We start from the raw sequence: 23363 nt of genomic DNA, 5'->3' as shown, positions 1-23363 counted from the left end.
CCGGTATCAGCTGAGATTCCCCCCCCCCCCCCCCTAGTTGAAGCTCGATCACCCAGTCATTCACTCACTCATTCAAGGACAATGGGGTTGCCTAGTGGTTAAAGCCATATATAGCGGTAAAGGTCCGGGTTCAGTTCCCCACATGGGTACAAGTGGGTACAATGTGTGAAGCCTATTACTGATGCCCCCAACCTTGAGAACTGGTGCCCCCCAACCTTGAGTACTGGTGTCCCCCAACCTTGAGTACTGGTGCCCCCAACCTTGAGTACTGGTGTTCCCCAACCTTGAGTACTGGTGTCCCCCAACCTTGAGAACTGGTGCCCCCCAATCTTGAGTACTGGTGCCCCCATACCTTGAGTACTGGTGCCCCCACCTTGATATTCCTGGAGTATTGCTATAAGTGGTGTAAAACCATATTCAGTCAATCCGTCAGTCAATCATTCAATCACGGGAGCCAATGTGATTGTACACGTGTTTTTGAAGTTAACTTGGACATTCCATTCATGTGCCACGAAACTACTCCATGCATATGATTCATGGTAAAACTATGTTTAACCTCAATAGAGACTACAATAGTGAGAACTAAACGCACTGTCGACCGCGTTCGCTTCTCTCACAACGTTGTCGTACTTTATAACCAAATTAAACCCTGTCGCCAGTTATATCTTTGATCTTCGCCCACACTCATAAAGGGATTGTTCCTAAGCACTTGAAAAAACTTTTCCTCTTTTGTTAGGGACTACTCAATTAGTGGAACACGGGAAATGTGATTATGTTCAGACACCAACAACAGATATTGAATTTCAGCGCCCATGTATGTTCACAGATACACGGAGACAGCGAGGAAGCTGCAGCTATACACTGTCTATATAGGACGATCGTATATCAAATAAGTCGGTTGGAAACAGCTGACAATACAAATAGGCCGGTCTCATATTTTTGTGGTAGTATTGATGTTTGTTCCATCCGGTCGTATCGATTAGCACATATGATGTGGTGTGCTTTATGTATCGTGCTTTACGATATTGGAAAACTATATGACACTAGATTCAGCTCAGGTAAACTTCACGTTAGCTTTGTTGTGTCTATATCGATGAACAATAATAAATGTTATTTAATAAGTTGCCAGTAACATTTGAACAAGGGACTACTGAATATTCAATTATTTAATAATGTTGTCTGTATTTGCAACTAGTGTAGAAATAAAGGTTTTGCTTTAAAACTAAACTCATCCGTCCCTTCTCTCATTCACTCACTCACTATTCATTATTCATGACTGGAAGTCACACATGCTCAACCCTTAAGGTGGTGGCATAACTCACAACCCAGATTTTTTTCACATTCACATTCACAAGTCACATGTAGCTATTTGTTGTTGCCTTGGCACCCAACAGTGTTACAGGAAGATGGCGGTCGTATCCCAAACTAGATTATCCAGTGATTAGAATGAGATTAGAATGTCATTCAACTTGACCCGCAAACCGGAAACGTAATAACTATAAGTATCACTCATACATTGTGTAATACCTGATGAGTGACTGAGTGAGTTAGGTATTCCGCAAGTTTTTAGCAATATTCCAGCAATACTCCAGCAGTATCACGGCGGGGGACACCAGGAAAGGGCTCCGCTTATTGTGTTCATGTTGAGAATCGAACCCAGGTCCTCAGAGATTCACGCTACCCCCACCGCCCCTCTATATTTGACGGCTTTCCAATGGTCGCAGATGAACCCGGTCTTTATACCTAAGAACCTCTAGACTTGCAAATGTGTAGAGAAAGATGACAGATGCCTAAGATACTTGACATATGGCTTGCAGTTCATGCTGAGTTGTCTGGAACGTTAGTATTTGCATACCGTAGTTAAGGCATTAGACGTCGGATTTCCATTACACGTGGGTCTCATATTGACGCCACATTACAGGCAGCATCTATCTGTTGTTGAAAATAATTATTTGTTTCACATTGATTTACGAAGAGTAAACATTCCCCCATTCACTTAGGGTATATGTTTCACTTCCGTTGTCTATTCCCTTTCCGGTCTCTCTTTGGTTTCAGTACTTTCAGTATGGCTCTGGGTTCACGCATTTCACTGGTTGGGGGTTTAGACGCGGGGATTGTTGCAAATAGAATCTCGCAACAGACAATTAAAGGCTTAAGTGAAATATATGACAATCTTACAGAGGAAATACGGTATTCGGTAAGGTTGTGTGCATACATTTTTTACAAACACTTTCGATATTGCCAAAGGGTGACACGAGATGGCGTTATTGCCATGTATGCCTCAGTGCTAGCTTCTGCTGTATATCACTTGAGTGAGTGAGTTTAGTTTCACGCCGCTAAAAGCAATATTCAAGCTACACAATGACGGCGGGATACAAGATATGATCTTTACAGTTCACACACTGTATCCATGTGGGGATGTTCTCTACCTGGGTATTTAAGAATGTATCCGCCCTATTGGATTCATGACGTCATCACCACCTGGACACCTGGGGTGTTTATGCATGCTGGGGCGGGAGAGGGGTTCCCTTCAGTGGATCGTAAACATAGCTTTGAAAGGCTGTAGGTCGGACTTACGGGTCATTCATTGTTGGAGTACAGTATGAATCAATCTGTTTCTTCAAATGAATGGGTTACTTGTCCAAACCCCTCTAAACATCTAAACATGTTGGATATACTCTCAATATTGGACATACCTCGATATTTTATGAAAATATGTATGCTGCTGGATACAATGTACATATGTATTCATGGACACATGCGTGTCAAGGGATTTTCGACGGATACCCAAAGGCAAGTTGTTCTCCCTTACATGTTGTTTGCACCAATGTGTGGAGGTACATTATGTTCTAAGAAACGGCACACTGGATGCTGACACAATATATCTCAATGTACATTAGAGAGGAGTGACTCATTTTCTAAAAATAAACACACCAGGTGTCCAGGTGTTGATGACGTCATGAATCCAATATGGCGAATATATTCTTGAATACCCAGGTATACAACTGAATACCCAGGTATACAACTGAATACCCAGGTATACAACTGAATACCCAGGTATACAACACGGGAATCAAACCAGCGTCACCGCCGTTCCGAGTGAACACCATAACCACAATGACACCCTACCGCAAACCCTGTCCCTCAATAGCATACTATAAATACCCGTGTAGCTTTAAAAACGCGGCCACCACGAGGGACATGTTTAAAACAGCACGGTATTATTTTTAGCATGATATACCCTCTGCCACAAAGAAGACAAATCGCAAATTAAAGCAAGTCGATGGGTGTTTAAGAAGTGAAACAGGTTCCACTCAACAATATTCAGGTTTAGTAGATGAATCAGTCACTATATACTTGTCAGAATCTTGGTGTGATAAAAGCACACCGTCCGATTTTAAATGAGGCCCATAGCACAGTAGTAGTAGTAGTAGTAGTAGTAGTAGCTGTTGTTGTTATAACCGCAGTAGCAGTAACAGTGGTAGCAACAGCAGCAGCAGCAGCTGCAGTAGTAGTAGTAGTAGTCACAGTAGCAGTGGTAGCAACGGTAGCAGCAACAACAACAGCAGCAGCAGTAGTAGTAGTAGTAGTGTTGCTGATTTGGACTTTGTCAAAATCGTGAGTTGGAAGTAGGTATATGCACAAATACGGATCTTCAGAACCGTGAAACGCAAAAGGGATACAACTCTTTCGATGTTCCCATAATGTGACATACCTAGTCAAAAATTCAACGGTCAAAACTGATAAATGAACTAAACGCAAAATAGCGAAAAAACTCACTTTTGGATGTTTCTTGCACAAATTGCCGACAAAATCCTCTAAAATCTCTCACTCGAAACTGAACTTGGTTTGAAATAATTTCAACACAGATGAAACGAAAAATCTGTTAATCGTTAATGCAAAACTTCTGTTTTATTTATTCAGATGTTTTGGCGATGTTTAACATGTAAACACTAACATAGGGGCATCCTACCTTGTAATTCGATCAGATGAGCTCCGTGATGTCAGCATTGTGGACAACATCTTCTTCTCACGAAGTGACATTAAATAGCCAGAACGTGTACATATAATAAAGAAGTTCCTTGTAATGAATACATCTAACAACTGAATTCCGAAATCAAAACACTTCGCGTCACAATAAATTATCTTTGTAAACGTTCCGACTTCTATACATATCCGTTGTTCAGTCTTGTGTTGCGATTATTGCGATAGCTGTTAGGACAGATTGAGGTCGGGAACGTGCCATGTATTAGTAGGATCATTTATCTTTATTACTATGAAACAATATTATTGCCATGGTGATATTACTGCCTGCTGTCTGCTGAATGACCTTGTGAATCTCGCGGTGTCTCGCTTTACATCCCGGGCCTAGTTTCTGGACATAGAATACTACATGTATACAACTAATTATATCTAACCTGAACCAGGTTATATATATATATATTATATATATATATATATATATATATATATATATATATATATATATATATATATATATATATATATATATATATATATATATATATATATATATATATATATATATATATATATATATATATATATATATATATTGATATTCACATTAAATAAAAGCCAATATATATAATATAATATACATAAACGTTGGCTTTTATTTAATGTGAATATTTGTAATAACATATTACAATTTAGATCATTCAGTAATCGTTTCAAAGTAGTTCATGACGTTGATCGAGTCTCTTGGCTTCGGAACTTTCTTTAAATTAGATGAAGAAAACTTCATTATAATTTATAAGCGATGACGGGACTCACGATCACATATTGCCGTGTGAAATGTGTCCCATAACGATACAAATATGCCATACCCTTGTCCCAATAGTCACTAGAACTATACATAATACATTCTGTTAGTCCTGATTCAGCATTTATTCGACACTAGATTTCCAAGACATGGGTGATTCTTGTGATGAATCTCACAGGGTAAGCGTGCGTGGGGATACCCGACAGCCTCAGAACAAAACAGAATCGTCAGATCCCCCAAACAAAAACAAAAAAGCATAAGTTCTTTGGAAAGAGTCGATCCTAATCCGCCGCGGCCTTTGGACCACGGTTTCAGACGAGTGACAATAATGTTCAGGTCTCGTATAACCCTGACTAGACTGCGAGACTAAAATGGTAGTGTGGGAAGATTGTGTATGCATGTATGCAAGCACTTGTCCTATATCAACCCGATACCTGATGGATTTGTCTCAAGATGAGGATGTTTGGCTGACAGGCACATCTATGTGATTTCAGCAACATCGACAGCACTGCTCTTGGTCGACATTGTTATTAGGGACAGATCTACAGTCGGCCGTAAAAGCTTAAAAATAGACTAAGATGGGGTTAATATCACCATGATCATCATCATCATCATCAACAACACCATGATCATCTCCGTCATCCTCATCATCAGATATGAGAATGATAGTCATGACCTCCAACATAAAATAGCACTATGACATTATGATACTGTTGTCGAATTTACGTCGCAAAGATACAGCAATTGTTTGTCGCACTCAGCAGTATGACAACTGTATAGAAGCGTTCTGTAGATAATTGAGTTTGAACCAGACAATCCAGTGATCAACAGTATGTATTCTGCAAAGGCAATGCTTGCCGCGCATCGCAATAGCATCTGGACTGCCCTCGGCCCTTCCTCTAATGCTATTGCCCTCAATGAGGTGTGTTTTATATGGACATGTGTTATTAGGCAATTCACAAATAGTATGTGCTCTGTGCGCTATTCGTAGGTAGTGTGTGAGTTAGAACAACTTAAGGTCGTTTTGGGCAATATTTCAGAAACACCACTTCGAAAGCTTTAACCTCCAAGCTGCTCCACCGCCCGGATAACCTTACATACCTTTAATTCTTTATTCACATGTTATGTTTCACAATGGATAAAGACAGCGTGCTTCAAGATCTTTAAAAGTCCGTGCTTCAAGAATTCAACATACATTGTATTTATACATCTGTATTTTCATTTTTGTTCTTACTTTGTCCCAATCAAAACTGTCAGTTCAGTTGACTTCTCATATGGATCTGATGATGTCACGTCAAGAGAGTTTCACCTCCAAGGATGTCCTAAGACCGCCACGGTCAAAAAACATCACGTCCCAAGAGCAACACGCCCCAAGTGTGTGACGTCCCAAGAGCAACACGCCCCAAGAGTGTGACGTCCCAAGAGCAACACGCCCCAAGAGTGTGACGTCCCAAGAGCAACACGCCCCAAGAGTGTGACGTCCCAAGAGTAACACGTCCCAAGAGTGTCACGTTCCAAGAGCAACAAGTCCCAAGAGTAAAACGCCCTGAGAGCAAAACATACCAAGAGCAACACGCCCCAAGAGAGTCACGTCTCAAGAGCTTTATGTCCCAAGAGCAAAAAGTCCCAAGAGCATCAGGTCCCAAAAGTGTCACGTCGTAAAACCGCCACGTCCCAAGTATCACGTTCCAAGGGTGTCACGTCCCAAACCGTCACGTCCCAAGTATCACGTTCCAAGAGCGTCACAAACCGTCACGTCCCAAGTATCACGTTCCAAGAGCGTCACGTCCCAAACCGTCACGTCACAAGTCTCACGTTCCAAGAGCGTCACGTCACAAACCGTCACGTCCCATGCCCTAAACGTGTCACGTCCAATAAGTTCTCACAGACCACGTCTTTGCCTACTTTACAAACTGGGAGACACATAGCTTTTATCCAATATTTACTGCAGTGAAGTGCGTGCATGAGAGGATTTCATTTGATCAGTCATAAAGATATGTGAAAACTGCAGGTCACGTTGTTCAGGGCACAATGAGTCATACCGTCCTGTTCTTGTTTCACTGCTTTTCCATGTGACGCGTCGACAGGCAACGGAAGATTAATTTGGCAAGGTGACAGAATCTGATGCTCTGAATTATGATGCTGGAAAACTGATAAATGCGGTACAAACCTGCACACTCAACCGCCGCTAAACAGCAGACACGCTCACACTTACTAGCTCAAGCTGACACAAAATGAATAATGAGTATTCTTCTTGTAAGTGCCATCTGCCGCACAATGTATATCGACTATCAATTACAGTTTAACCGGACAGTGTATTTTCACACAAAAACCAGCCTCGTGCCCCAGTGCACCACTCACAAGCAGAACAGCGGTTCATCTGAGTGCGTTCGTGCAGAGGAAATGGATTGCAGTAGGAATGTACCTGACTGACTCTTTATTATGCACATAATCTACGGGTTATATTATTTTCTTATATTTTAATTTCTCTTTATTTCTTATATGAGGATCGGGAGGTAAGGCTCACTGAACCGATTGAGATAGGTTATTATATCTCATGAGTTCTAGATCGTTGATGTTGATCACTGGATTGTCAGGTCCAAATTACTAAACTGCACATTGCTTACGAGACATACGATTACTAACGATAACCTATGCAAAGTTATTAACGTGGAAATCAACCTGCTGACCATATGAACTTAGGGTACAAGCCATATCAACAATTTTGTCAATCATGCGTAAGGTGTTACCAACAGTTTTGTTAATTATAATGTTTCAATCAGCCATGTTTTTGCCCCCAACACAACTCACAATGTACCCTACTTCCACTCATTCTCATTTTGACTCATCCAGGAAGATACCTGTGAAGATCTGAGTTGGACTCCAGTAATCCATGCTTATCGTAACAGGCTTATGATGCCTAAAATGTGCATTACTTTAGGCTTTCCTTCCACATACGTCGTGACCCGTGATGACCCGGGTTAGAAATGGCCTTCAACAACCCATGTTTGTGTAACAAGTAACAAACGGGATTTGGTAGTCAGGATCGCTGACTTGGTTGACCCATGTCATCGCATCCCAGCTGCTTAGATCGACGCTGATGCTGCAGATCACCGAATTGTCCAATCCAGACCCGATGTTGGGATATTGATCAGCGTGGCGTAAAACTTAACTCACTCTCGCACTCAAAGAGGACGCAGTTTGTTAAGTCATTTAGAAACTCCCATGTACAAGAATCAGATATCTGGGAGCTATCTGAGCTACTTTCCATCACTTGGTTATTTGAACATGTAAACACTACCGGCTGCCGTATTGCTCAGTAGGTGGAGAGTGCATTAAATGGACCTGGATCAATTTCCCATGGGACCGACGAGTGAGACAGAGGGCAGATTTAATAACCTGGCGTGTATACCTAGGTGCTCCGCCGTCAGGGACGTCATATTGTACGGTTACGTTACAACTGCAACATTGCCTCCCCGTTGATGCCGATAACCGGATCAACCGGGAAATGGAGAATGTAGATTTAACACGTCACAGTTCTGGAAAGTCAAATGTCCAGAAACTCTGTGTCCAGTTTCTGACATTGGATCTGTCACAAATCAAGCAAACCGTTACCATAAACATATACTGATAGTGAAACAAAGTTTTTGTCGAAAACGCAAAATTTAAACATCATGGGAGAGAATTTCTACGTTCGCTCAAAATTCACGTTTTGGAGGTTGTAAATGAATGAAAATGTAACAAAGTATGGACAATGTCTTCATCTGTTCTGGACTTGGATTCTAGAAAACTAAATGGTCACATGTTCTATTTGAAATGAATCTCACCATTACTTGTGTTTGTTAGCAGATGTGATTGACTTCATTTTCGCATTATTAAGTACAAACAATAAATAGTGCAGACTGTTACAAATTAAATTATGATTTTTGAGGCGTAAATTAAATCAGATCAGTAGCAGTTGTAGTAGTAATGGTAGTAGTAGTAGTAGTAGTAGTAGTAGTAGTAGAAGTATTTGTAGCAGTAGTAGTAGTATTAGTAGTAATAGAAACAATTGTAGTGGTGGCAGCAGCAGTAGTAGTGGCAGCAGTAGTAGTAGTGGTGATGGTAGCAGTAGAAGCAGTAGCAGTAGCAGTAGTTGCAGCAGTAGTAGTAGTAGTAGTAGCAGCAGCCGCAGTAGTAGTGTCAGTAGTAGTAGTAGTAGCAGTAGTAGTAATAGTGGCAGTAGTAGTAGTAGTAGTAGCAGCAGCAGTAGTAGTAGTAGTAGCAGCAGCAGCAGCAGTAGTAGCAGCAGTAGTAGTAGTAGTAGCAGCAGCAGTAGTAGTAGTGGCAGCAGTCGTAGCAGCAGTAGTAGTAGCAGCAGCAATAGTAGTAGCAGCAGCAGTAGTAACAGCAGTAGTAGTAGTAGCTGCAGTAGTAGTAGCAGCAGCAGCAGTAGTAGCAGCAGCAGCAGCAGCAGTAGTAGCAGCAGCAGCAGTAGTAGTAGTAGTGGCATTAATAGTAGCAATAGTAGTAGTGGCAGCAGCAGTAGTAGTAGTAGCAGTAATCATTATCCAATATGTAAAAGGACTGCCACAAAGCACGCTGACTTCAATAGGTAACATCCACACTGTTTTCAGGTTCAATCCAACAATTGTGCAGAAGCAGGTGTCTGACTAAAGAACGCCTTGTTGGTTCAATTAGCGGTAGGACTGCAACTTGGGATTTACCATACCTTTACATTATTACCAGCTCGTGTCATTCTATTCTCTTTTCAAAAGAAACGAAACTAAATACAACCAGTTTGAAGCAGCTGAACCACTAAATCAATAACCAGCGCTTGCAAAGGTATTTACAATTCGCCGCTCGTTTCCGAGCAGAAAGTACATATTTGGTGCAGACCGGTCGCATATTAAGTTGCACATTGATATTGTAAACACGAGTGAGGGAGTGAGGGAAGTACGGGTTTTGGAGTGAATGAGTTTAGTTTTACGCCACACTCCGCAATATTCCAGCCATATTGCATCGGTGTATAAATGAGTCTGGACCAGACAATCCATTGAATGAGATCGATCCACACAACTGGGACATGATGACGTGTCAAACAACGAATCTAACGGCCAGGCCATGTTAGTACCTTCTTACTCAAGCATGGATTGCTGAAGATCAATTCTAACTCGGATCTTCGCGGGTAACGAAGTATTTGGAAGGAAAGCCCGAAGCATGAAGGCCACTAATTAGTGTCCTGTGGGATGCTGCGAAGTGTTCGATGAATGTTTTGCAGTGACAGCTTCATAACACGTACGCGGACACATGCAGAGACGCAGGCGCACATGAACACATGCTTTGTCCCTTAGGAATCTAATCAACTATGTAGCCCATATCTTCAAACTTAATAAGAGTAGTATCTATGTAAATCGCTACGAACAACCTAACGGTATAAACCTTATCAAGCGTATGGTTTGACACAGTCGGATGCTGCCGAGTGAGTAAGTGAAGTAGGGCGTTGTGCAATATTCCAGCAATATCATGGTAGGAGACACGAGAAATGAGACTTCACACCTTGTACCCATGAGGCCTAGCGGAATCGAGCCCGTGCGTTCGGCGTGACGGGCTAACGCTTTAAGCACTAGGCGATCCCAACGCCCCTCCCATTGTAGAGTCACTGGTGCACTGACACCAAATCACCTCAGAATTTTGAGATAGTAAAGCTGAAAATGATCATGAAACCCCATAACAAGAACGCTTATGTGAAGGTGAAGTTAAGACACCCAACAGGTCACAGAGGGTACAGGCGTGACACCACTGATCCACAAACCAGATCTATCGCCAAGGATACCCATCCTTGACAGTCCTGTTGCTTGGTTTTCAACCTAAAGCTAGTTTTCCCACATGGCACTTCCCACTCTGCGTGTCAGTGCTCAAATGTGTTAATGTTTGATCATTAATGTTTCATCATCTCTATGCGTAATCTGTAACCTTGAACGACCTTGACCAACTTTGACCTACACCCACCTCTTATAAAAACACGTGGCAAATATTGCTAAGGGTTATACTAACTCGTTATTGCCAATCGATTACTCCTCAATACGCAGGTGATAAAAATACATTCTGTTGTAATTGTAAGCTGTTCACATTTTGGCAAAGTTAAACGCTGTATTTTGTTGATGTGACATTATCATTTCATGTCACGTAAGACAATCCTAAATAAACAAATCAGCACGTAAATAATCGTTGAAACATGGTCCCAAGATGAAATTTTTACAAGAAGTTCGTGTGCATTCGGAACACACCGGGGAAGAGAGGAAAACAAAATTTCGTATTTTTTAAAAACAGAATTTAAATATGAAGGCAATTTGTATATGATACAATATGCACGCACGTGTTTTGTTGACAGAGCAATACGCATAAAGATGCTTTGGTTGCTATGAACAATAAAACAAGATACTTTGTTTACAACTCACAACAAAATAAGATATTTTGTTAACAATGCACAACAAAACAAGATATTTTGTTAACAATGCACAACAAAACAAGATATTTTGTTAACAATGCACAACAAAACAAGATATTTTGTTAACAATGCACAACAATACTTACAATTCACAACGAGGTACAAAGTACAATGAAAATAATCGAGATATTTTGTTTAACGTGCAACGTACCAACATACTTCGCCTGCGGCCTCTAGTAATAGTGGCCAAGCTAAGTCTGAACTGAATAGTAACCCTCAATGCAAGTCAAAACTGTCGAGAAATACAAGCAAGAGGACAATCGGATATCTGAAAAATTTCACAAGTTATTGAACGATACCAGATATACGTATACAATGTCGGTGCCAAACCCACTGTGGGACGAAATTCATGTTTCTATCACCGGCAATTGAATCACTTCCCTGGGGAAATGTGAAATGCAAATATCATTCTAAACACCAATGAATATTTGCAAATATGTGTGCAAAAGATTTGCTAGGATGTCTGGAGAGTGTTTTTTTTTATTTATTTTTTTTATATTTATTTATTTTTTTTATTTTTTTTTTTTGGGGGGGGGATTAGTTCAACCGTAATCATTATTCAAGTACTATTTGTTAACTCGTTTCTGAGATGACTAAATGATAAATGTAAAACATTGGAACTCAAATCAGATCTAGGTTAGTGTGGTACATGACCTTGACCTTTGACCCAGAAACGAAACCTAATGCGAGAGCAAGTAACATACTGTCTGGCAGTCGAACCTGAACGATTTATTTTCAAAACACTAACCCCAAGAAACTTGATGTATTTATTTAAATTTGTGAAAAAGAATGAAAGATTTATCGTAATATATTTTCGACACATATCCCCACAAAGCGGGTGAGTAGATTAAACGACAATATACCATTTTATTACTTACTCGCTGGGTCGTTAGATATGTGACAAACAATAAACGATCCACAAAGCTTTCGTAAAGTTACGACATTTCTTAACTCTATACTTCATCACTGACTTACGACCGACGTAATAATGCGAACGCTCAGTGGATAGGGTCCCAGGGTCCCGATCCTCAAAAGCATTCGTTGCGCTACGACATTCGTAAGTCTATGACAAACTGTAGACTTACGACAGCTCTCAACGTTACGAACGCCTTCTGGATCTCGACCCTGGACCCCGTTCCACAAAGCGATGTTTGCGCTAAGATGATCGTAATTCTCTTTTTTTTTTCATAGACTTACAAGAGTCGTAGCAAAGCGATCTCTTTGAGCAGGGAGACTAATATATACTGATATTGTATATAATCCCTGCTTTGAAGTACAGGGTCCATTATTTGCATCACTGATTACTCAAGTAAATAATCACGAGTAACAAACATCGATAATTTTACGCACTATCCTCGGGCAATATGTTGACTTCGACCTCCCAGTCCCATCAGTTAGGTCAAATATGCCGAGTCATGACACGCCTGGGTTTAAATGTCAATAAATACTCTGAAGAATTGCCCCAGTGATGTAAGCTCAAGCTGATAATGGCTTCTCCATGCTATTATCGATGTAATATGTAGTAAAGCCCGACAAACTATTAGCATGTCGCAAGATGCCTTTGTTCATAAACATGTACAGACAACCACCGCTGTGTCGAAGATGACCTTCGTGACTTCTCCTTCTTCCAGTTATCCCATGTTCGACAGAACCGAAAATGAGGATTAAATGAGGAATATGCATGGACTATGTTTTTGGTTCGAGACGACAGTAGGTTCGTCACATCAAAATTCGAGCTAAGGGTGTTTGGAAATTGTTTAGCAAGATTTTTGTTGTGAAGTTGTTGCGTCTCGAACACGGCAGGATAACCATGTTATACAAGATGAAAACCACCTACGTGTTGACAGATTCGCACAGGAAACCAAGGTAACTCTTGGATTTGGACAATAGCCACCATTTACCCAAATGCCGCCGCTTTATCTGGGAGTTGTTTTTCTAGGCGTTTTTCCGTGATGCAACAAAAATATTACGACTGATAAGTGAAAAAAATATTTTCACCAGAATTGCAAGGCTTGTTTCTTACGCTAAGGGCAATGCTTCTACAATATACTACTCTTATAACGAATACCTTTATTTCGATCTGATTTGCACAACGAACCTGTTTGTCTGAGACAACTTGTATGTTTTATTCGGAATGCACCCAACGAACTAGATGTATATTTGTAACGAACCAACATGAGTTGGACCTTTAAATTCTTTAAACCCATTGTCTGTATTTCGAACATGGGTCCCACCTGTAAAGCCCAATCTCAGTGTGATATTATATAAAATATTCCTGAAACAGATTACCGTCCCACACTCAAAGGTTATTAATACGGAAAACGTCAAGTACAAATCCTAAATAGACAATGATTCTGATTTCCTTGGCCAATCAATTTCTTTCTTGTTTCTCTTAATTTCACCGGAAGCGAAATGGTCCAGATTCAAACCTGGTAATCATCACACCGACAAGTAAAAGCCATGACATAATTCTAACCAAAAAGCCTCGCCATCAGTCAGGAAGAGTCGCCGTAGTGTCAGAGTGGGCTATTTTGGAGACGATGACCACACTTCCTGAACCAGCAAAGACCATTAACCATATACTGTGATGGACAGCGAGATAGCCGTGGGAGCCAATCACTCTCGCCCTCACTACAAGCAAATTATAGGCATACACTCCCATAATACTGATTCTAACATTTCCGGCACGATAAGTAGTCTCGGGGTTGATTTCTCTCTGACCCAGATTCCACGTTGCAGGGAGTACTTCTGGTATCGTCTAGGCCCAGGTGGGATAAGGTAACTGCCGATAAATTGGTTGCTTAGTAACAAGTAGACTTCGCAGCATTTGGTGTCTGAGAAGTGGAAGTCTGTATGAAATTATAGCTTGTGACTTCATGAAAATTCACTCCGCGACAGTGAAAATGAGAACCATTGTGTTATAATTTATAGTGTGTAATTATCTTCAAGATATTTACCGTGATATTCATCTTCAAGATATTTAAACGGAAACGTGATTTTCTGTGAAAATTTGAAATGCTTATTTTGTCTTGACTTAGGTTAAATATAAAAAAGTGAAATGAAGTGAAAAATTCACTCCGCGACAGTGAAAATGAGAACCATTGTGTTATAATTTATAGTGTGTAATTATCTTCAAGATATTTACCGTGATATTCATCTTCAAGATATTTAAACGGAAACGTGATTTTCTGTGAAAATTTGAAATGCTTATTTTGTCTTGACTTAGGTTAAATATAAAAAAGTGAAATGTTTCTCGGACTCCGGCGTGTTACTTTTATTTGTGCGCGTTACAGTTTTTTATTTCCATTTGAAAACAATAATTTTGACTTGGCAGCGTCACGATCATCCATTTGCCCACTAGAAGAATGAGTGTCTGTAAGAACGAGTGTCACTAAATCTTCAACTCATAAACACGTGCTAAAGTTCCCAAGCTGTATTTCTGAGAGGAAAAAATAAAAATGTGTTTCTCCCTCGTTACTTATTTTTCTATCATTTTTTGTAAAGTCCTACCGTCCTCGTCACTTTTGAAAAATAATGTGCCCGAGAAGCATTTATTTTTATGCAGCCTTATATGGTATATTTTGTGGAACAGTGTGTAAACGTGAAGCATTTGTTAAGTGTGTGCACAAAAGTGATGGTGGTGATGCGTGGCAATATGAAAATGGGAAATACAGTGTACAGACATATGACTAATAACAGTATATTTTTGTTTTGTTAGGAAATGATTGACTCTGATTTGCGTCTCTTTGTGTCAGTTCCACAAGCGAAGTGGATCACATGGTATTATCTCAATGTGATAGTGATTCATAAACACATGTCAGTTACATCGTAGGGTCTCTGACTTGGCAGAGAATGTCTATATGCTTACTGAGTGAGTGTGTGAGTTTGGTTTTACGCCGCTTTTAGCAATATTCCAACAAAATTACTGCAGGTGGGACCAAAAATGGGCTTAACATATGGGGAATCGAACCGGGGACTTCGGCGCGACGATGGTTACTGGCATGACTTTGAAGCTTTTTAGAAATATTATACATCATCAATATCGTCTGTCGTCCTCCATAATATAAAATATATTACATAACTAATACAAAAATGCCAAGAAAAAATCAAAATTATCCGAATCTGACCAGGAATGTCGTTGTTGTCGATGGCGCCTGTTTCTGGCAAGCCTTAACTCTTGCCCTTTGCAAATACCACAAACAAGAGACCTAATGACGAAGGTATGTTTGTCATGTGCTATTTAGAAAGTGGTATCAAATAAACAGTATAATACTTCTCATCTAACCACAAAGCAGGGCGAAAACCTGGGATGCACACTTATTTTCACCTGAGTTTCAATGGCCATTCAATACACTTTCAGGACAAAAGGGTAAAAGGGTGCGCACCCCTGCACCAACCTCCACATACACCTATCACAAAGATGGCTATAGCCAGAGGGTTGTTTTGTATAGATTAAGAGTCTCACAAAGACAAATATGCATGCGCAGTACCACAAATTATTAATATGTTTACTTGCTCCGGTTTAAACGGATTGATCATGCGCAGTGATGACACATGTAACCGGAAGCCTGTTTTAATCAACCCGACATCCATTGATTTAATTTTTGTATTTTGTTATGATTATTGATAAAATTCCCATTATTGTCTTTCCATAAATGATGAAGCCAGCTGATCAGCTGACCACTGGCAGGATTCGTAGATGTCGGATTAATATCCATCAGCATTCCCAACTTGTAGGTGATTCTCAACGAACTTTATGTCTTTTGTTTTCCGCCCAAATGCAATGGCATATATACATAACTAACACATGGTTCATCGCCCATAATTCACTAATACAAGATCAATAATCATATTTATTTAGAGGTACGTGTGTGCCCTGGAGTGAGTGAGTGGGTAAGTGTGTCGGGTGAGTGACCGAGTCAGTGACAGTAAAGTGATATAGGTCTCAGACACACAGTACACACAGGAACACGGATATCATGCTCACAAGTCTAGAACCATAGTATCGGTGAACTGAGATTCGAACCCATGATAATGTTCCCGGGGTACCAAGGGACGGAACTTTTGCGAATTGCAGCACCCGCGTTCCAGAGTATTGAACCTTTTCCCAACAAAATAAACTACTCAAAAAAGAAATGCATAGGGAGTAGTTTTCCATGTAACTTTTCGAATTTGAATCATTGGTCTGTATGTAATCACTATGTAATCTATGGCGAACGCTGTCTGCAAACATTTCCGGGTTTGAATCCATTATCATTGAGGACAACTCGCCAGAACGCACCAAAATCTGTTTTCCTCAATAAAGCAATAAATTGTGAACGGGAAGAGATTCATGCAGTTACTTTTTGCAAGAACATTCCATGCATCATTTCCACTAAAAGTCGGGGGTGGGGGTGGGGGTTTCAATGCTCTTGCGACAGTTGACAATCTTAAATTTGTAAATGTAAACTTCCTGAGGCTCAGCGCAACAATGCGATTTGTCATTTGGAGGCTGGGGAGTCTCAGTCTGTGATTGCAAGGCAACTGAATGTGTCATAGAGCACCGTAGCAAGATTTTGGCATTGCTACCAGCAGCAAGGGTCAACACGTGATCGCCCAAGTCAGGTCGACCGCGTGTGATCACGCCCGCTCAGGACAGGTTTATTCGGCTTCGACATTTGCGGAACATGTTCACCCCAGCATCCTCAACAACATCGGTAGTGCCAGGACAGTGACCAGAACAATATCTGATCAGACTGTGAGGAACCGCTTACGTGAGGCTGATATTCGTTCCAGAAGACCTTTGCGAGGACCTGTCCTTACACGTTAACATCGGCAACAACGCGCAGACAGTGGTGTCTTCAACATCTCCCATGGCCATTGCAAAGGTGGCGAACTGTTATCTTCAGTGATGAGTGACGTCTTCAGTGATGAGTGACGTCCGATGCTGCGACGTCCCGATGGAAGAGCACGTGCATATCGACGTCGTACAGTTTCTTGCAGCATTGGACCGTTAATGTTCATTCAGGTTTGCTTCATGACTGTCCTGTATTGCTGAACCTTAAGTGTAAAAGCTGATGACAATTTTCAGCTATGCGTTTCTTTTTATGACTAGTATATATTTGGAGATAAAATACAGATTGGAAAGATGTGATCAATAATTCAGTAGAGTGAAATAATTGTAAAAATTCATGTGGAAAACCACTTTCAATCTGCCTAAATGTCGCCCTGCCTTTCAGTCAGATCATGAAGTTATGAACTGCATTGGCCAGTTTGGTTTTTGTCCTGTTAAAAATCTAGTCTCGTTTCCTCACCTGACAAAGATGTTTTCTTTAAAAAATCTTGACGAATACCTCTGTATTTGAAAACAACCTAAGCAACATCACATTAAAATTCATTCCAAACATTAAGGGTGGTCACCAGTACCTTGAGTTGTTCGAAAAGAGACCATGGATTCGATGGTTAAATGTCTGGGTTCGCTGATCGTTGATCAGTGGTATACTTGGTCTAGAGTCGACCACCTGCAGGATACGTGCTGCTGATGGAATAGTGACGATTGTTGGCCAAAACAGAATCACCTTTGTAGCAGTGAGTAAAGTATGGTTTCACGCCGTTTTATCAACATTCCAGCAATATCAGGTACACCAGAAATGGGCTTCACACATCGTACCATGTGGGCTTTTGAACCCGCACCTTCATCGTGACGAGAGAACGCTTTAACCCCAACCTCTGTCACAGAATAACATACTAACCACACAGAATCTCAAACAACTGCATAGCGCCTCGCTTTAGTAATATCGAAAACTCCGGTTATAACGACCACGCTAGCTTGTGATGAACTGACAACGATTATGATGAACTACGATTATAACGAACTACGATTATGACGAACTACTATTAACAATCACTTTGAGTTCATCATTTTCAGTAGATTCAGAATCCTATCAACACATTTCATGGATAACTGTAAAACACAATCGAAATCATAGATTGATGTGTGGACAGGGAAGTGTTATTTTTATCTTAAAAGTTTCTTCAGAAAGAAAAATTTAATTAAACTATTACGTGGAAAAATCGATAACGTTTTCATTTACTTGTAACGTTCTTCACTAGACCTCACAACATTAACGGAAAACATTTCATTTCGACTGGATTGTTTCTGCCTCTCACATTCGAAAGAAAGGAAAGCGGTAAAAATCAATAACATCACATTCATGCAAATTTCGTTTCATTGTCTCTGTTTTCTGATGTTTTTATTTATGATTTGGTGTCAATAGTGGCCTTTGTTTTGTTTATAATTTACGAAACTGTAACCTACGTGAATATTCTTTTGATCCAGTACTGGAACCTGGTAAGAGAGTAGCGCTGGTCGTTGTTTTTGACGTTAGTAACAGAGATATTGGATCATATATCCCGTATAACGAGACAAGAACAAAATGAGATTCAAATTCACAATATCGACTAGGAATTAAGAAACACAACATCAGACCACAAATAACAGGAGGCTTGTAAGTGATTTGTCGATCATTGCCAGCTTGCAAAGGAACAACGTGTTGGTGTTCTCTGCCTGCGTTTGGCCACAGTTAAATGCTAAAATTCTACAAATTGTACAATTCGTAAAAAAGGTATTCGCATTCGAACCAGATTGTTCGTTTCATGTTGAAACGTACCTCTGTATACTACACAGTATCCATATCTTTTACTATTGATGACCCGAGTGAAGATCCCGGATTAAATAGGTTTTCAGCAACCCATGATTGCCGCAAAAGGCGACTACGCTTGTCGTAGGAGGCGCCAAACGAGAATGGTTGGTCAGGTTTGCAGGCTTGGTTGACACATGTCATCGCTTCCCAACTGCGCATATTGATGCTAATGCTGCTGATCACTGGATTGTCTGGTCCACACTCGACTATTTACAGACCACCGCCATACAGCTTGGAAAGTTTGCTGAGTGTGGCGTAAAACTAAACTCACTCACTCACTCACTATATAATTGTGCTCGCATGTGCTTAATTATATATCTTTCTGTTTTGTTTTACCAAATTGTTTGTTTTTCCACTAGTGAATATTGATGAAAACAACCAAACTGGAAATGGGGGAAGGCTGTTCTCAACAGCGACAGTGTGACAGCTGCAGCACACCGCTTGCATTAACAATGAATGGAATATATGAGAACACGGGCGTTTGATAAGAAAGTAGCAAATAGTTGAGAGTTGCACTGCATTCGTCGTCACTCGTACTTTGCCGTAAACACCAAGAAAGGTCGAGTCGCTTTTCGGCTTGTCCGGAATTATCCAGGAAGGTAACAAATGACCCAAGAAGACAGACTGTTACACTATATATTTTAAACACACTGTACGTTACAGTCATTAATGGCTTCTAGGCAGCATTGTCTAGGATGATTTCAAAGAGCACCATGTGGTTCTTGCTTAACGTTTAAAGCGGTACATGGTTAAGAAACCAAAGTAAGGATTCTTGGAGATCAGTTGCAAATTGAGGTCACAGTGATCCATACAGAAAATCCAAATATATCTTAAAAACTTTGCAAAGACTGCCACCACAGGAGCTCATCTTATTGCCGCTGTTTGGCGATGAATCGTCGCTTCTTGATTTTATGTTTCATGTTTGTAGTTTCTGCGTAAATCTGCACATGACGATTACAGGCACGCAATTGGAAGGCCTGAGCTGCAATCGGCGCTTCCTTTCTCCTATTTCCACTGAAAGCTGACTGACAAGAAGTCATTGAACTCAAAATAATGATTGAGCAGCTGGTGAACACTGAGTTTTTCCTGGTGTAGCGATGAAGGAGTCAATTTCTGGAATACTCCAACTCACACATTATTCAACAAATACTGTTATTAAGATATCATATTGTGGAACATCATCCAAGCTGTTCGGATCGGAACATTTTGTTCGGTTGTTTGTTTGGTTCGCTGCTGCTTGTACGATGAAACACAGTGAACCAACTCACCGGCCATCCTGACCACGTGATAAATTTAGTCAGTGTTACGATATCAAAGGTTACTGCAGACCTCTATTCTGACCCAATCTTTCTAGTTCCAAGCCATAACTCACCATTTCTCTTTAGTACCAGAAGGAAAGATGTACACTGTTAAGAGAGTGAACAGTTTACACCGCATCCAGCACTTACTATTTCAGCTACGCCACGGCGGCCCTTTGAAATCTATGGTATACGTCACGAGCGTCGAGTCAGTCACTCTGAGTGAGTTGGTTTTCACGCCGAATTCAGCAATATTCCAGCAACATCACGGCGACGGATACCAGAAATGGACTTCACAATTTGTGGGAAATCGAACCCGTGTCTTCGGTATGACGAGCCAACGCTTTAACCACTAAGCTTTTCCACTGGCCCAATAACTCGTAGTAGTAGCAGTAGCAGTGGTCGTAGTAGTGGCAATAGTAATAGCAACAGAAGCAGCAGCAGTAATTGTAGTAGCAGTCACTATCCAGTATGTGAAGGGAATAAACCAAAACACGGTGTGACGAGCGAACGCTATAACCACCAAGCTACTCCACCGCCCACATTCATTCAGAGAACACCGTCACACGATCAATCACGTTAACGGCAACTGGATACCTAGCAAGGCAGGATGAGACTGTAATGTGACAAGGCACCTTGTGTTCAGTGCTTGCCATTAACCGTGAAAACATACAGGCCCTAAGGACCATGTAGAGGTGTGGGCCCTGATCAGAATGTGTAGGCCCAGTATTTTAACACGGAAATATTACTCTTGGAGAAGGGATAAAGATAATAATAGGGGATAAAGATAATAATAGGAGATAAAGAAGCTCATGGCCATAAGAAGCTGCAGAAAACAAAAGCTGTGGGCCCGAGTGGTTTCGCACCTATATCCCGACGTTAATTTCAAACGCTTCTTGTAATATATATTCCTCATGGAGTTGAGAAAGAAAACTGATCGACTGATGTACTAGCTTAGGAAACAATAGTCTAAGCGCTTTGATCATGCCTGTATGTGGGTTTAGTATACAAATTGTTCATTATAATCATCATGACCACATTTAGTCTATTATTCTTCGTGTTTCATAAATTATACCCAAGAGCAATTGCTGTCATGTCCTTCACGGCCATTCCCTTGGGCTCGTTTACACGAAGTGATATAAGCTCGACGACTGTTTGTATTGATAAGTTAACATGAGTCGGTTCCCGATATGGCCGCTAATGGGAGAACTGAATTTTACCACCTCATATCACACCAAGAACGCGTTGTAACAATGAAATGTCACATATTGCACTATATAACATGTGCGCTAGGATTCCAACCAAAAACTAAGCAAAACCGTCGTGTCAATGGACCGCATACACCTGCTGACATAACGGAATCCGGTGGTCAGTCTTGCTGACTTGGTTGACACATGTCATCGCTTCCCAAGTGCGCAGGTCGAGGCCCATGCTGTTGGTCACTGGATTGTCTGGTCCACACTGCATTATTTACAGACCGCCGCCATATTGCTGGAATATTGCTGAGTGCGATGTAAAACTAAACTCATTCACTCACTCACTCACTCACTCACCCATACATAATGTATGAACCTGAAAGCAACATATTCCTAAGGCTGAATGGGGCTGGACTTCATGTGAAAAGAAAGATGATGTTCCTGTTGTTGACGGTAAATGATGTCAGACAGATCTACACATAATATGCCGCCAGAGCAAATTGTTTCGCCGTGAAACACAGTAATAATAAGTCTGTGACCTATTGGAAATGGACAAAACCGAGATATGAGATGCGAATGTAACGGATTCAGACCGAGTCATAGGTTTCTGGTACACTCAAGGGAGGCAACCCCGTGCCATAAGATACATAACGAGACGTGACAATCGGGTAGAACAGTTATCTTGAAGAAAATATTAATATTTTATAATCACCGTGCGCCTTGAGTTATTTTTCTGTAACTGAGACTTCTGTAACGCCGTTTGTACAAGCACCTTTATATATATACATGTATACTCTCTCAAGTTCATAGCAACCGATGCTACAACATTTAAAACATTTATGTCAATAAAACAACAACCCCACGGCACGATTCTGGCAAACAGGTAGACTTGGTGGACAGATCGATGCTCCGACTGTGGAATAATTCTCGTTATAATAGAGGACTGGCATACATAATTAAAATCATTGTATCACGATACTCGATAAACGCACAACCAGACTGGCGAACGTCGAATGCAAAGTTCTTGTGTATAAGCGTTTTGTGTTAATATTTTCATAACATTAATATATTGCATGGAATATTTACCAAAACAGGAGTATTTGAAGGTCATGCAGATGTTTTGATCGATACAAACATCCTACCTTTTCATGCTCTAAGTCGGTGACATCACAAGCAGACGACAACCGGGCTCATCTCGTCTGCTCGCTTGTCATCTCGTCTGCTGCTGAAATCTGGCGGCAAACACTCGGATGCATTTTCCCGGTAAATGGTAGCAGATCACGTGACTCTCCGCTGTGAGACTGTCGCCAGCAGCTGTGGTGTTCAAGCGAAATAGGTGTCATTGCAAATTTATTTAGTTTTGCTTCTCTAATTTCCTGGAGGTGTCGTGCTATGAGAATACAAGTTCACGGTGAGTATTCTCGAGAAAAAATGTCCTTGTTAATTGTCGCGCTCTGACGCTAATCTCTTTGACGTATAACCAAACCATTTGCCTGTTGTATTTTTTCTTGTAGTTTCGTTGTTATGTTTTGTTTGTGTGTTGTTCAAAGCGTACTTTTCCAACATTATGATGGTGATGTTTAAATATTCTGGTCTGGACCGGTCTATGCAATGATTGATATTGTGAGCAACAACCTGTGCTATAGGCACAAGTTGTCAACCAAGAGAATCTATCAAGTCATCGATTCTGACCATCCAGTCGATAAATATTCATCTTGCTATGAACAGAGTTGTTGGAGGCCAGTTCGAAACAACAAATTGACTATAGGGGTGAGATTTATGTTTCATACGCTCCTTACTGCTCATGATCACTTTTGGGGACAATGGTGAGACAAGATATTTTCACTATTTTTGCAAACACGTTTTCGTCAAAGCTACATGACAGTTATACACAATGCCTGCTCGTGATAC

General features: G+C 40.7%; 1 protein-coding gene across 1 annotated transcript in view; it reads right to left on the bottom strand.

The window, feature by feature from the left end:
• Positions 1–22720, bottom strand: part of LOC137267585 (uncharacterized) — a 137100-nt gene extending 114380 nt beyond the window's left edge. The window contains exon 1 of the mRNA XM_067802071.1: positions 22595–22720. The gene's annotated coding sequence lies outside the window, so the exon portion shown is untranslated. The remainder of the gene's footprint in view (positions 1–22594) is intronic.
• Positions 22721–23363: the final 643 nt, after the last annotated feature.

The sequence above is a fragment of the Haliotis asinina genome, chromosome 16 (assembly GCF_037392515.1).
Source record: "Haliotis asinina isolate JCU_RB_2024 chromosome 16, JCU_Hal_asi_v2, whole genome shotgun sequence".
NCBI classification, from domain to species: domain Eukaryota; kingdom Metazoa; phylum Mollusca; class Gastropoda; order Lepetellida; family Haliotidae; genus Haliotis; species Haliotis asinina.
The sequence above is the reverse complement of the archived record's forward strand: the minus strand, read 5'-3'. Positions and strand labels throughout refer to the sequence as shown.